An 11,713-nucleotide genomic window follows, 5' to 3' on the forward strand; every position below is an offset into this window, starting at 1 on the left:
TCGCTACAGGTTTCCTTTACAGCTGTCTCAAGCTCCTCTACAACACGGGTACTCTTCGGATCAAACATGTTATGGTAGTGGTTAATTAATAATGTATCACAACCCCCACTTTGTTCCAACCTTAAACAAGCAGATTTAGTCTAACCATGCGCCTGTTCGTGTTAGAGGAACGAGCAGATTTAGTCTATCCATGTCATATATATATACACCGTATGTCTCCATGCAATGCTCACCTTTATATCACGGTGTTAAACGCTAATGCTTATCTTTTCCATTACGGTGTTATATTTAGCAGTATTATATATACACTCTATCATTATTTGAGGCACCTCATGACAACTCCGTGTTTGTCTTATTTTCAGTAGACATCACTTTCGAAATATTATTACATCCTCGGCTCTCGGCCATCAGCACGCCGCTATATATAGGTATGACCCTTTTTTATTATTTTCTTAGTTGCGCTTTAATTTTCGCCGTATATCTTCATTCTTAGCAACAATAGTATCACTTTCATTACAGATTAGAAGATTTCCATTGTTCCGAACGGAAAATCATCACATCATTCCTTCTTATCAAGCTCTGTACCCTTATAATCGAACATAGTCACACCCACGCTGTCAAGACAGGACTTATTTTAAGGTATACATTCTCTTTTTCCTTAGCATAATTACGGGCGTAACATGTACCTCCCACATTATTTTAAGTTCTCTCTTCCATTTACTAGGAATTACCATTACCATTATCTGACGTTGCGGCATCGTCCATTATGCCCACTTTGATATAACATCAGGTAAGCTTCTATGATAGGAAGTCCATTTGCATTAGTACATGTTGCACATTTGCAGTGTCACAACTCCATATCATAGTTCTCCCCCCTTCATCGTTGTTTTGTCATGCATTATTCTTGTTTGTTATAGTTAGAATGCGATGCAGGACATATATGCTGTATAGTTGCTAGCACACTAAGATATCATCTGTAAATATCTCACTATGTCCTTTTCACATGTAATTTCAGTTCGTGAACACCTATTCTGCATCATTTTCTTTTTCCTTTTAGCCTAATCAGCACAGTTAGCCCTCGATGACTGGCGGTTTTTATCCATTTTTCTTTCTTTCGTTGCATGGCCTGGATAATCATCATTCTTTCTCTGTAAGTATACTCCCACTTACATTAATTGGACTTCTTTATGTATTGCAGTGCGATTATTATTAGCCAGTTGAATAGTCTCTTTGAGACCAAACTTACTATACGGTCGATATTCCCATGTATTAAAACTGAGCATGTCTTACAATACGGAGACCTACATCTAAGAATGAACGTATTAACTTGTTACACAGACTTTTGATATAAGACCTTCACTAAATTTCTCCTTATGTCTAATTCTGCATTTAGGAATTGACTGTCACTATGTTGTTTATCGATTCATGAAAGTATGAAATATCACATCAATGGGTCTACTATATGAAACATGCAATGCTGTACACTGTATCTTTCATGTTGTTTCTTTGTCGATTCTCTCTCGTATGCCTATCAGTAACCAACAAAATAACATGTGACACAAATTTACCTACTACATAAAATATAAATCAAGATGAATACAGATGCAGTGCACTCAATGTATATTGTACATAATATGCTGTCCTAACATGCCCACTGTACATAATATGTTTGCATAACTCTAACCCATTATTTTTAACATTTTAGTGCAATAGACGGTCACCTGAGGTATTGCCTCCATCATCTGTCATGTCTATCGCCAATTGTTCGCTGTTTTTGTGATTTTACCTATAAATTTTGTACATGAACTGTAAATCTGCTTTATAAGCACTAAAGGAATTAATGATAAGTAAGTGTCAAAAAAAGATTAAATATATACACAATTTATACTAATAAAATGAATTGTTGATTTATCAACTGGGTGGTTAGTTTCTGTACTGTTGGGCTATATCAGCACACATTCTATCAATGCCTTCCATATTCACTGGTTTGTAACTACTGTCTCTTCACTTGGCTATAGACCGTTCCCTAAATAATGTTGTTTCCTTATGTATAGCAAGTGAATCATTAGTATATAGGGGTCCCCTTCTTTCTAAATCACACCTCTGACTCCGCCCACTGATCCACTTCTAGAGTTCTCCCTGCCCTCGGAGTCTCCGCCCACAGTTCCCCCACTTCAACCCCTGATTGTGGCCGATGTAATTAAGGGTGTTGGTTAAAAACACGCAATTAGAAAAACTGTGTTAGCATATTGTGCCGCCCGACTGATATTTTGCTTCTTCTGTCATTGCATCCAGATATATGATACGTGTAACATTACTGCTACAACAAGTCAGGACTATTTAGCTTTGTCAATGCTTATTAGTTGCAGAAGATAAATAAGCAACAACTATAGCTTTGTTGTAAAGAACATTGAAAATGCTTCCGTTGTGACATGGTGAGACTGTGGAAGAAACATAACGAGTATCTTTGAAGTTACATGAATGTCAGTGAAGGGTGCTATTGCTCTAGAATTAAGATTTTTTTTCATGGTGACGGTACGGGCAAAAATGGAAAGCCCGATAGAGACCTGTTGGACTTGGCCCTTCTGGCAGGTTCACCCCTGAACTTTTTGCCTTTTAGTGTTACATAATTATAATGATTTCTGGTCTTTGCGCACTTTAGCACTGTGGCGCAGTGTAAAGTGCGTGCGCTCTCTGAGCGCGTATGTGAGATTGGTCTGCCCTCCCATAGGAATGCATGGGGAATGTGTGTCCATGGTAATCCCTGATGCGTGGGGAGTGCAGGTGCGAGTTTGGTATGTGCGGACTCGTGTGATTAAATGCTGCGCGATGATGTGTGTGGCGTTATTGTGTCTAGTGTTGAAGTGCCACTTCTAGAAGTTGGTGTGCCTGTGCAGTGAATGTGCTGGCTTTTGATTGGCTGGAGCTGGCTGGTGAGCCTGGCTCCTGGAGTCAGGATGAGGCTGCCCCGGTGGTGAATGGAAGATCTGCATGTCGATGGCTGGGGAGGAGTGCACCTGGGACCTGAATAGGGCTGGGCTTCCCTCCCACAATGCTGGCTGCACCCCCTGTAGTGTGTCTGATGTCCCTGACCCATCCTGTGATTAGAGAGAGGGGCTGAGCAAAACAAAGTGCTCAGGAACCAGTTATATCTGGTTACCCCCTTGCCTGCACCTTTAGACAAAGGAATTGTGTGTTTACAAAGAGGCTTTGACCTCTTGTAAAATGTTCTTGTTTCTGACTGGAATCTACCAGGGGCGTGCTGCTGCTGGGGCCCAGGGGAAGGCTTGCCTCCCTGGGCCCTGCCCAGCCCCTGGATGCCCTGGAGGCTGGAAGACTTCTTGGGGACCCCTCTGCCTTGGCTGGATGACTGGGGGACTTGCTTTGCTGGGAGCTGGCTGCTCCTTTTCCATGCCCCAGGATCCCTTCCTTATCTTTAGGGACCTTTTACTTGCCCTAGCGCCTGGAAAGTGCGTTATTCTACTTGCCCTGTCACGGGGGAGCCTACCCCTCATTGCCGCTATTTTTCGTTATTTACTGCAGGTGCCCACCATGCATCATGACTGCCGTGCTGCGGTGTATTTTACTTTAAGCAGGTGCCCACCCTACGCCTTCCTATTTAGTTAGACCTAAAATTCGAGAGTGCCCACTCCTCCTTTTGCCCCCGAGAATCACCGCCGCGGCCCAAGCCACGTTAAAAGATTGCTGCCACCCGCGGCCCGCCTGGTTGTGGGCGGGGCAGCAGGACGGAAGAGGAAGTGCGGCCATGATACTCCGGGGCTTCCGGGGCAAAGGGGAAGCCCCACGCGCCGGCCGGAAAAAGAAGAGGAGTGCCGGTACAGAGTCCCGGGTCCCAGGAGGAGGCCCGGGTGAAGCGGAGAAGCATGCTGAGGCTGCCCATAGCAGCGCGGGGCTCCTGTGATGGAGGAGAGAGCCCCGCGTCATGCTGAGCAGGGCCGCCCCAGAGCCAGCCTTCAGCCCAGAGTGAAGCAGAGCCCCCCCTGACCAGCCCGGTGAGTGTTGAAGGGCTGGGGGTGGAGGGGGAGCTCCGTGGGGGCTGCTGTTGGTGCTGGAAAAAGGCACAATGACGAAGGTAGAAGTAGGGCGGCCCCAGATGGCAGTGGGCCGCCCCAAAGTCTCGACGGAGCCCGAGTGCTCCCATGCGCAGTGAATTCGACTTAGAGCCTAGCCTAGATGGCTCCCAGGGCACAACATTGATTTGAAGGGCTCGAGGAGCCTGTGCTGAGCCCCGTCGCTCCAACGATGGGGGGCCTTTCTTTCTTTAAGGAGCCAGAGTGCTCCCAGGCGCACAGTATGTGCAGAGCCTAGAGGGCTCCAACGTTTTTGCACAATATGTATCCTGGAGCCTAGAGGGCTCCAACAGTTGGCGCAGTTTTGCTCCAATGGGCCGGTGAGGGCCCTGTTGCAGTTTTGTCCTCAGCTGCCCAGCAAGTAGTGGGCAGCTGCTCCATTTAGGTTTTCCTTTCTAGGACATGTAATTTGGACTCAGGAGTGAGTCGCACTCCTTCGCCCCTACTTTGGCCTTCCCCAGCTACGCAGCACTCAGTGCCAGCTGCAGCATTTAGGCCCTGTTCTGTCCTCAGCTGCCCAGCAAGTAGTGGGCAACTGAAACCAAACTGTCCCAGACCATCACCGTGAACTTGAATTTGTTGGGAAAATTCCGGTCACAGTGCTCTAAATCTTAGGGACTAGAGAATGTCCAAGTGCCCTAAACAGAGATCAGACAGACATACTGCAAAGAACTATCGGAACCGGCTTAGCAAAGGGATCAAAAGCTATAGAGCACGAACACCTTCTTAACTTCGAATATACGAGTGAAAATGCGGTGGAAATGCACACCATTCATGGAAGCAAAGTAAAAGCAACGCTTGCATAGAATGGGAGAATACAGCTACACAAACCAGAGCGGAAACCAACATGCACAAAGAGAACCTCGTTATTCCAATGCACAGGGGCACAAAGAAGAAAAAAGACGTAAAAAGATTGCAGAAGTGATGCCTTGGATGAAAGTGAAGGAAAAGCCCAGCGCCATGCCTCCCGCACACACTGTGTGCAGCCGGCTCCCGTTAACCAATGACAGCTGGATAAACAGAGGCACATGGAGGGAAAGGATAGGGGGCTGTCAGCACTCCTCTGTCAAGGAAGCCCAGGAACCCCCCACAACCCCGATCATGCCGTGGCATCAGGCGACAGTACATAGGGACCAGCACCTCCCCACCTCCCCCCCGCCCCCCCCAACACCTAAAATCAGGACATTATCAACAGATAAGTTGCGGTTATGTGGAATTGTGGAGGCAAGATGGCCGCTGATGGACTGTAGTGAGTAGTCGCATCTCACTCCTCCTCCCTTCCATTGCCTTGATGTTCTGACACTGCCTCCCTATCCGTCGATGAGATCAGGTCCCAGGGGGCTCAAAAGCGGCAACCCCAGCGGCTCGGATGTCCTACCTTTGGGGCAGTATACCGGCGAGTATATCAAAGCAGCTTTCATCCTAGCCCGGCTTACAAAGGAGCTCTTAGTATGCCACCACACGCAATCAAAGCAAATGATGCCAAAGATCTGGCACAGAAAGACCTCACTGGCAAAGACAAGAATGAGTCTAAGACGGTAACCGGCTCTGTTGTCCAGCGGGGTAGCACAACTAGTATCACTAAAAAGTCCATTGGGAAGAAAACGGGTGAGACGCGGGCAAGCAATGATGTTGTGCCTACCCCTGGTGCCCCCCGTGAAAATGCCCCCACTCGTTCCACACAAACTAAAATAAAGACAAAGGAGAATACGATGCGGCAGCCCACAGTTGCAGAGAGTTTTGCTACCAAACCTGCGGAGATTGCTGAGGCTGCAGTCGGTAGCGCGAGGAGTGGCGAGAAGGAGCTCATACCGCAGAACGTCCTTGAGGACACCGGCGCGCCTGTTACTAAGCAACTGGAGCAGGTGCTGGCGTCAGAACAGAAGCCGGTGCATGGGCTGGAGAGCGGATCGGAGGCTTCTGCAGAGACTACTACCCCATTCGAGAGCTTGCCACAAGGAGCGCCAGGATCCAACAATGACATTGGCACTGGGAATTCTACAGTGAGTAAAAAGGCTGCTGGGGACAGAATCTCTGCTCAGGGCGGAGGCGGAGGCCCGTTGGAGTCAGTCTGGGTATCCCGAATGTAAATCACGATTTCCCCACACTCAGAATCCAGGGGGGACCAACGGTCTCTGAATGGGCAGATGGGGACAAGGTGGAGGTGGCGTAATGAGCACTTGGGGGAGTGACCCGGCTTTAGCGGCCCTACAACGAGAAGCAAATCTAGCTAGACAGTGTGAGAATTGGGCCGGTGGCTGCTTCACCAGACCGCTTCTACTCGGTCAATGAAGATTCTGAATCATTGGGCACGGATGAGGGAAGCACAGGAGAGACCACTGACTCAGGGAGCAACTCCACGGCTCCAAAATATACACAAAAAAAACGCTGGTCCAGGAGGAAACCCAACCCCTCAGCCAGCCCCTCAGACCCCTCCAAAAAACTATTGTGGGCCTACTCAGCCACCTCGCAGACCTACCAAGACATGGACGGTATCCCGCTCCTACCCGGGGGACAGGTCTCACCCCATTTGTCACCCCAACCAGTCTCATTGGACTTGTTATTCAGTATCCTCAAATCCATGCAAAGTGAGGCTAGGGTTGAAATCCAGGGGGCAAAAAAAAATACAGAACACCCTAAGAAATATGAATAAACTCTATGACGAGGTCGTGGAAAGGGTCACTCAAGTAGAAGAAAGGACGGGGAAGCTGGAGGACGATTTCAATAGCTTCCATACCTTTAAACAAGAACAGCAGAAAGTGGCGGAGGATTTGCAGTGGAAGATGGAAGATTATGAAAACCGTCAACGCCGCAATAACACTAGACTATTGGGTGTGGTGGAAGGGCTAGAAGGACAAGATGCCATGATGTTTGTTGTGAACTTATTGAAAGGGGCCTTTCCGGAGCTATCTTCTTGGCAGTGGGAGGTCAAAATCCAGAGGGCGCATTGCTTCCCTCTCACAAACAAGAGAGGGCAGAGCGGGTCCCAAGAGGGTAGGCCTAGAGCTATTCTCATATTTGTAGGCAACTTTCTGCTGAGACAATTAATCTTAGAGAAAGCAAAACCGGAGGCTAAGCGATCTTTTAATAATGTTAGTTTTTTTGCTAGGCCCGATATTTGCCATGTTACTGTGGAGCATAGGTGGAGATTGAGGCAGCTAATGGCCCCCTACAGGCCCTTGGTACAGAAGCCTGTTTGTTGTACCCAGCTAAGCTGAAAGTGATTACCATAGGTGGGACGAAAATGTTTTTTTCCGAAATTAAGGCAAAGGAATACATGGTGGAGGTGCTAGGATACAGGGAAGGGGGACGAGAAGAATAATGGCATTTCTTAGGCTTGGTTGTAGCGTCTCATCATAGAGGACACAGGGCTTGCAACGTTAGACTTCAGGGGGTGGATAGCATTCTGTTTGGTTTGGTTTTTTTCTTTTTTTTTTGAGGGAGGGAGGAAGAGGCGACAGCTACATCCTTTAGCGACCACACATAGGTCATGGCTGACCTATTTGCCCATGGGGGGGGGGGGGAGGTATAGGGGAGGAAGGAGACAGGGGAGAAGGGGGAGCGGGGGGAGGGGGGCACGCACAGCACTTTCTTGTTTTGCTTAAATGAAAAATTGGTAAAGAAGCTAGAACAACCGTTTGACACATTTTAATGTCTTGCCGAATGGCCTCAATTAATGTGTGCGTGTTGAATGATGTCCAGAAAAGGCTGCGGGTGACTGCTCTATTGAAAACAATATAATTGGATTTTGTATGTTTACAAGAAACACATGTTGAGGGAGGGAAGGGATTCCTGCTGGAGCAACTAGGATTTACCTTATTAGCTCACACAAAGCAAGGATCTAAAACAAGAGGGGTAGCTATACTGGGCAAAGGGAGGGACTGTTTAGTGACTAGGAAGGCTGAGGATCAGTGGGGAAGGTGGGTTATAGTGGAATTAGTATTCAGAGGGGAGGCGTTTACTCTGGTCTCGATATAAGGCTCCACAGAGGACTACCCGGATATATTTGAATACCTGGACACTGAACTAGCCAGTTGGCCTGAATCGATTATATGCTGTGGCGATTTTAACATTAATAACCCCTCAGGCTATGAGATCCAAATAGGGCGAGGGTACACTGGGCGGAAGAAGAGATCATTTCGTGCTCTAACAGCTATGGCACAACATAACGCATTGTTGGACCTCTAATCCAAACTGCATCCGCAGCTGGATGGTAGCACTTTCTTCTCAGCTCCACACAAAATCCTTGTAAGGTTAGACTATTTTCTAATCTATAACTCTTTATTACACAGATCCCAAATTGAGAAGCTCCCCCGGATAATTTCAGACCACTTAGAGGGGGTAGCTGTTAAGCAAAATACCTGGACATTCGAGAGAGCCCTCCTGAAAGATAGTGGTTTTGTTTAGGTACATGAGTAACTGTATAAAGGAATTTTAGATTTTTAACAGGGGGAGCACATCCTCAGGTAATGCCTGGGATGCATTCAAAGCAGGAACTCGAGGGGAGACACTTAGCTATTCAATTCATAAGCAGCAATCCCAGAGGATGAGAGTGGATGTATTGGTGAGAAAGGTGGCGGAGGAAGATCTGAATTTATTAATCCAGCAGGGTATGCCCTTGGAGCAGCACTTTTTAAGAAATAGAAGGCATTGCTAGCAAAACTGCAGCTAACTATTTAGCCAAGAAGGAACAATCCTTCGAATTGAGTGAGAGGGTTGGGCATATCTTGGGAATCCGCACCCGGCAGCAAGCTGCAGCAGGAGATATTAAGGGCATCCTAGATAGGCAAGGAAACATGGTATCCGATCCCGAGGGTGTTCGAGAGGTGTTTAGACAGTTTTACACAGATCTTTATGGTATAGAAGAGGGTGGAGGAATTATAGGCATAAAGGACTATCATAATTACAATCCAGCCCGAAGTTGCCCGAGGAGGAGAAGGCAACTCTAGAATCCCCAATTAAGCTGGAGGAGGTGGCCTCAGCATTAGCGGATCTCCCCTCAGTTAAAGCGGCAGGCCCAGACCAGATTCCCGTTGAGTTAAGTATTCCAGGAAGTCCTTATCACGGAGTTATTAAATACGGTTTTACAGGCCCAGCAGGAGCACTCAAGTCCAAGCTCATGGGGAGGGGCTGAAGTTATAGTTATTCTTAAAAATGGTAAGGTATCCACAGCTCAGGGGTCTTACAGGCCTATTACCTTAATGAACTCGGATGCAAAGATTTACTCCAAAATTTTAGCCAAAAGACTTGCTAGAGTTATCGAGGGCATGGTTAGTTCAACGCAGCACGGGTTCATTCCAGGCAAGGGCACCACTCAGCATATTAGGCAGGTTATTACCTTGTTTGATTAATACAAAAAGAGGGCCCCCTGTAAGAGATACGGGCAGACGTCAGGGGAAAATTACACTACTGCAAGGGAGAAAGTCCACCCTAGTGGTTCTGAAAGTGGCCCATAAAGGGTCCAACGTTAATTAACATACAACACGGAACTCACCAAGGGGTAGCAGAGAGGTCACACGGTACACAAAATGTTAAATAAGAAAGGTATAAAATCTTTATTTTCTTTTTATCATATTTTGTTTGTGCAAACTTAATCAAGAAACTAGAAAGGAGGGCGTGTCTTCCACACCCTTCTTTAACGGCAGGAACACGCGATGCACGGTCGCCTGATACCTGCAAGCACCGGAACGGCTAAGAAGAGTTCTATCTGCTCTGACTGAGCCTTCGTTATTAGGTAAGAGGGGCTCTCTAACATCTACTAATACGACGTTTGGGAGTCTATTTTCCTGTTGGGGAAACCCTCTTTTGTGATCCCGCCCGTACTTCGTGAGCACCCGTCCATGCTAGCGGAGGTCCTTTATGTTTTAAGTTATCTCTGCGAGAGACGGGTGTAAAACCTAACGTAAATTTACCATACGTAACTCTCCTTCGTGCTCTCTTGATTATTTTATAGAGCATGTGTGAAAATAAAGCCTTCAACGGAATTCTAGCAGAGCCGCCGTTCTGGACGTTTGAAAAGAATGAAGCACACCGTGCCGGTACTTATGCGGTACGTTTGATTTGTCTGACTGAGCCGTTTCCTATAGCTGCATGGTTACTGATTCTGACGAGAATGCTGGGATAGTCTCTTTCCTTTACCAATTTGAATTGGAAGGAAGAGCCAGGGAACTGTTAATCCGCTTTAATGTAGCATGTTGCGATATTTCGAACCCTCAAACAAAGTCTTCAAAAGGTGGAATAAGGGATGTAGGGGCGACATTGATGAACGTATATATATATATATTTTTAGGTGAAATCGTGAACCGGCCCGCAAGTTGAATCCGAATTATTCACAAGGGTTTTGAAAGACGCGTCTCTAAAGATACTCTTGCGGGTAAGTCGTGTAAAAAAGAGAGGGTCGGCGTCTGACCGCTTGAGGGATGTATAAATCAGTTCTACCCACCGAACTTGTTTGAAACGTTCTTTTTGGGTTTTCCTGCCTTATTCCAACTAGGTGCTATCTGACCAGTCTGTTGAACCCTGCTATCTACTTCGAGCCTGTCATCGCTAATTAATTTATCCTGTTGAAATATACAGATCAAGGGAACCCTGAGTAGAGGTAAATGCACCTTACTGACATAATGAGTCGAATCTTTTGCCATTTTCCATGAATTTTGCCTTCCGTGACCACTTGAATATCTTTGGGCGATTAATTGCTAGGATGACTGATGATATAGGAAATGTATGAGATATTTTTGTTTCCAGGAATTCTTTTTAGTGTATTAAATACATGGCTTCTATATGTACTATGTTATTAGTTATCCTCTCAACATTGGAGCTCACCAAAGTGGGGGTTTGTCTCAGAATAAATTATACTATATAACTGAACTCACATTATGTGGAACTAATTATGTACATTTAATTGAATGAAAATCATGTTTGATTTAACAGATGAGAAGAACAAATTGAAAAATTATGCAACTGTGTATGAAGGGGTGTATTCTAAAATGTAACTTTTCTGTTGATGACAGATTGGCCACGGGGTATTTTCCTATGTGTTGTGTCCCCCACTACCTCGGCGTGAGAGCCCTGATGAAGGTGCGCCTGTAGATCTAGGCTGAGCACCGAAACGCGCGTTGGCTTTACGTGTGTCCTGGATCCTGTTTCATCAACTTGGACTCTCTGGCAATTTGCTATGAAGATCCCGCAGGATCCTATCATTATTGTTGTCACTCTGGGGATTACGTTGAGGAATGTGTATTTTGTGTCTGGTATATCAGTGAATGTTTGAGTGTGATTGAAAGAGAAGGATGTGTGTGTTTGTTGAGAGGTTTTGTGGGGTGATTGTACTATGTATTTACTGAAATATGTTTTATGAACTAATCAATTAATGTATCAGGATACGAAGAATTTTTGATTAAGTTTGCACAAACAAAATATGATAAAAAGAAAATAAAGATTTTATACCTTCTTATTTAATATTTTGTGTACCATGTGACCTCTCTGCTACCCCTTGGTGAGTTCCGTGTTGTACGTTAATTAACGTTGGACCCTTTATGGGCCACTTTCAGAACCGCTAGGGTGGACTTTCTCCCTTGCAGTAGTGTAATTTTCCCCTGACGTTTGCCCGTATCTCTTACAGG

General features: G+C 46.1%; 1 long non-coding RNA gene across 1 annotated transcript; it reads left to right on the forward strand.

The window, feature by feature from the left end:
- Window positions 1-549: 549 nt before the first annotated feature.
- Window positions 550-11,402, forward strand: LOC144785708 (uncharacterized). Its single transcript, XR_013602031.1, has 4 exons — window positions 550-639; window positions 725-790; window positions 1,058-1,150; window positions 11,102-11,402. It is a non-coding gene; the product is annotated as an uncharacterized LOC144785708 (long non-coding RNA).
- Window positions 11,403-11,713: the final 311 nt, after the last annotated feature.

Source organism: Lissotriton helveticus, chromosome 10 (assembly GCF_964261635.1).
Source record: "Lissotriton helveticus chromosome 10, aLisHel1.1, whole genome shotgun sequence".
Lineage (NCBI taxonomy): Eukaryota > Metazoa > Chordata > Amphibia > Caudata > Salamandridae > Lissotriton > Lissotriton helveticus.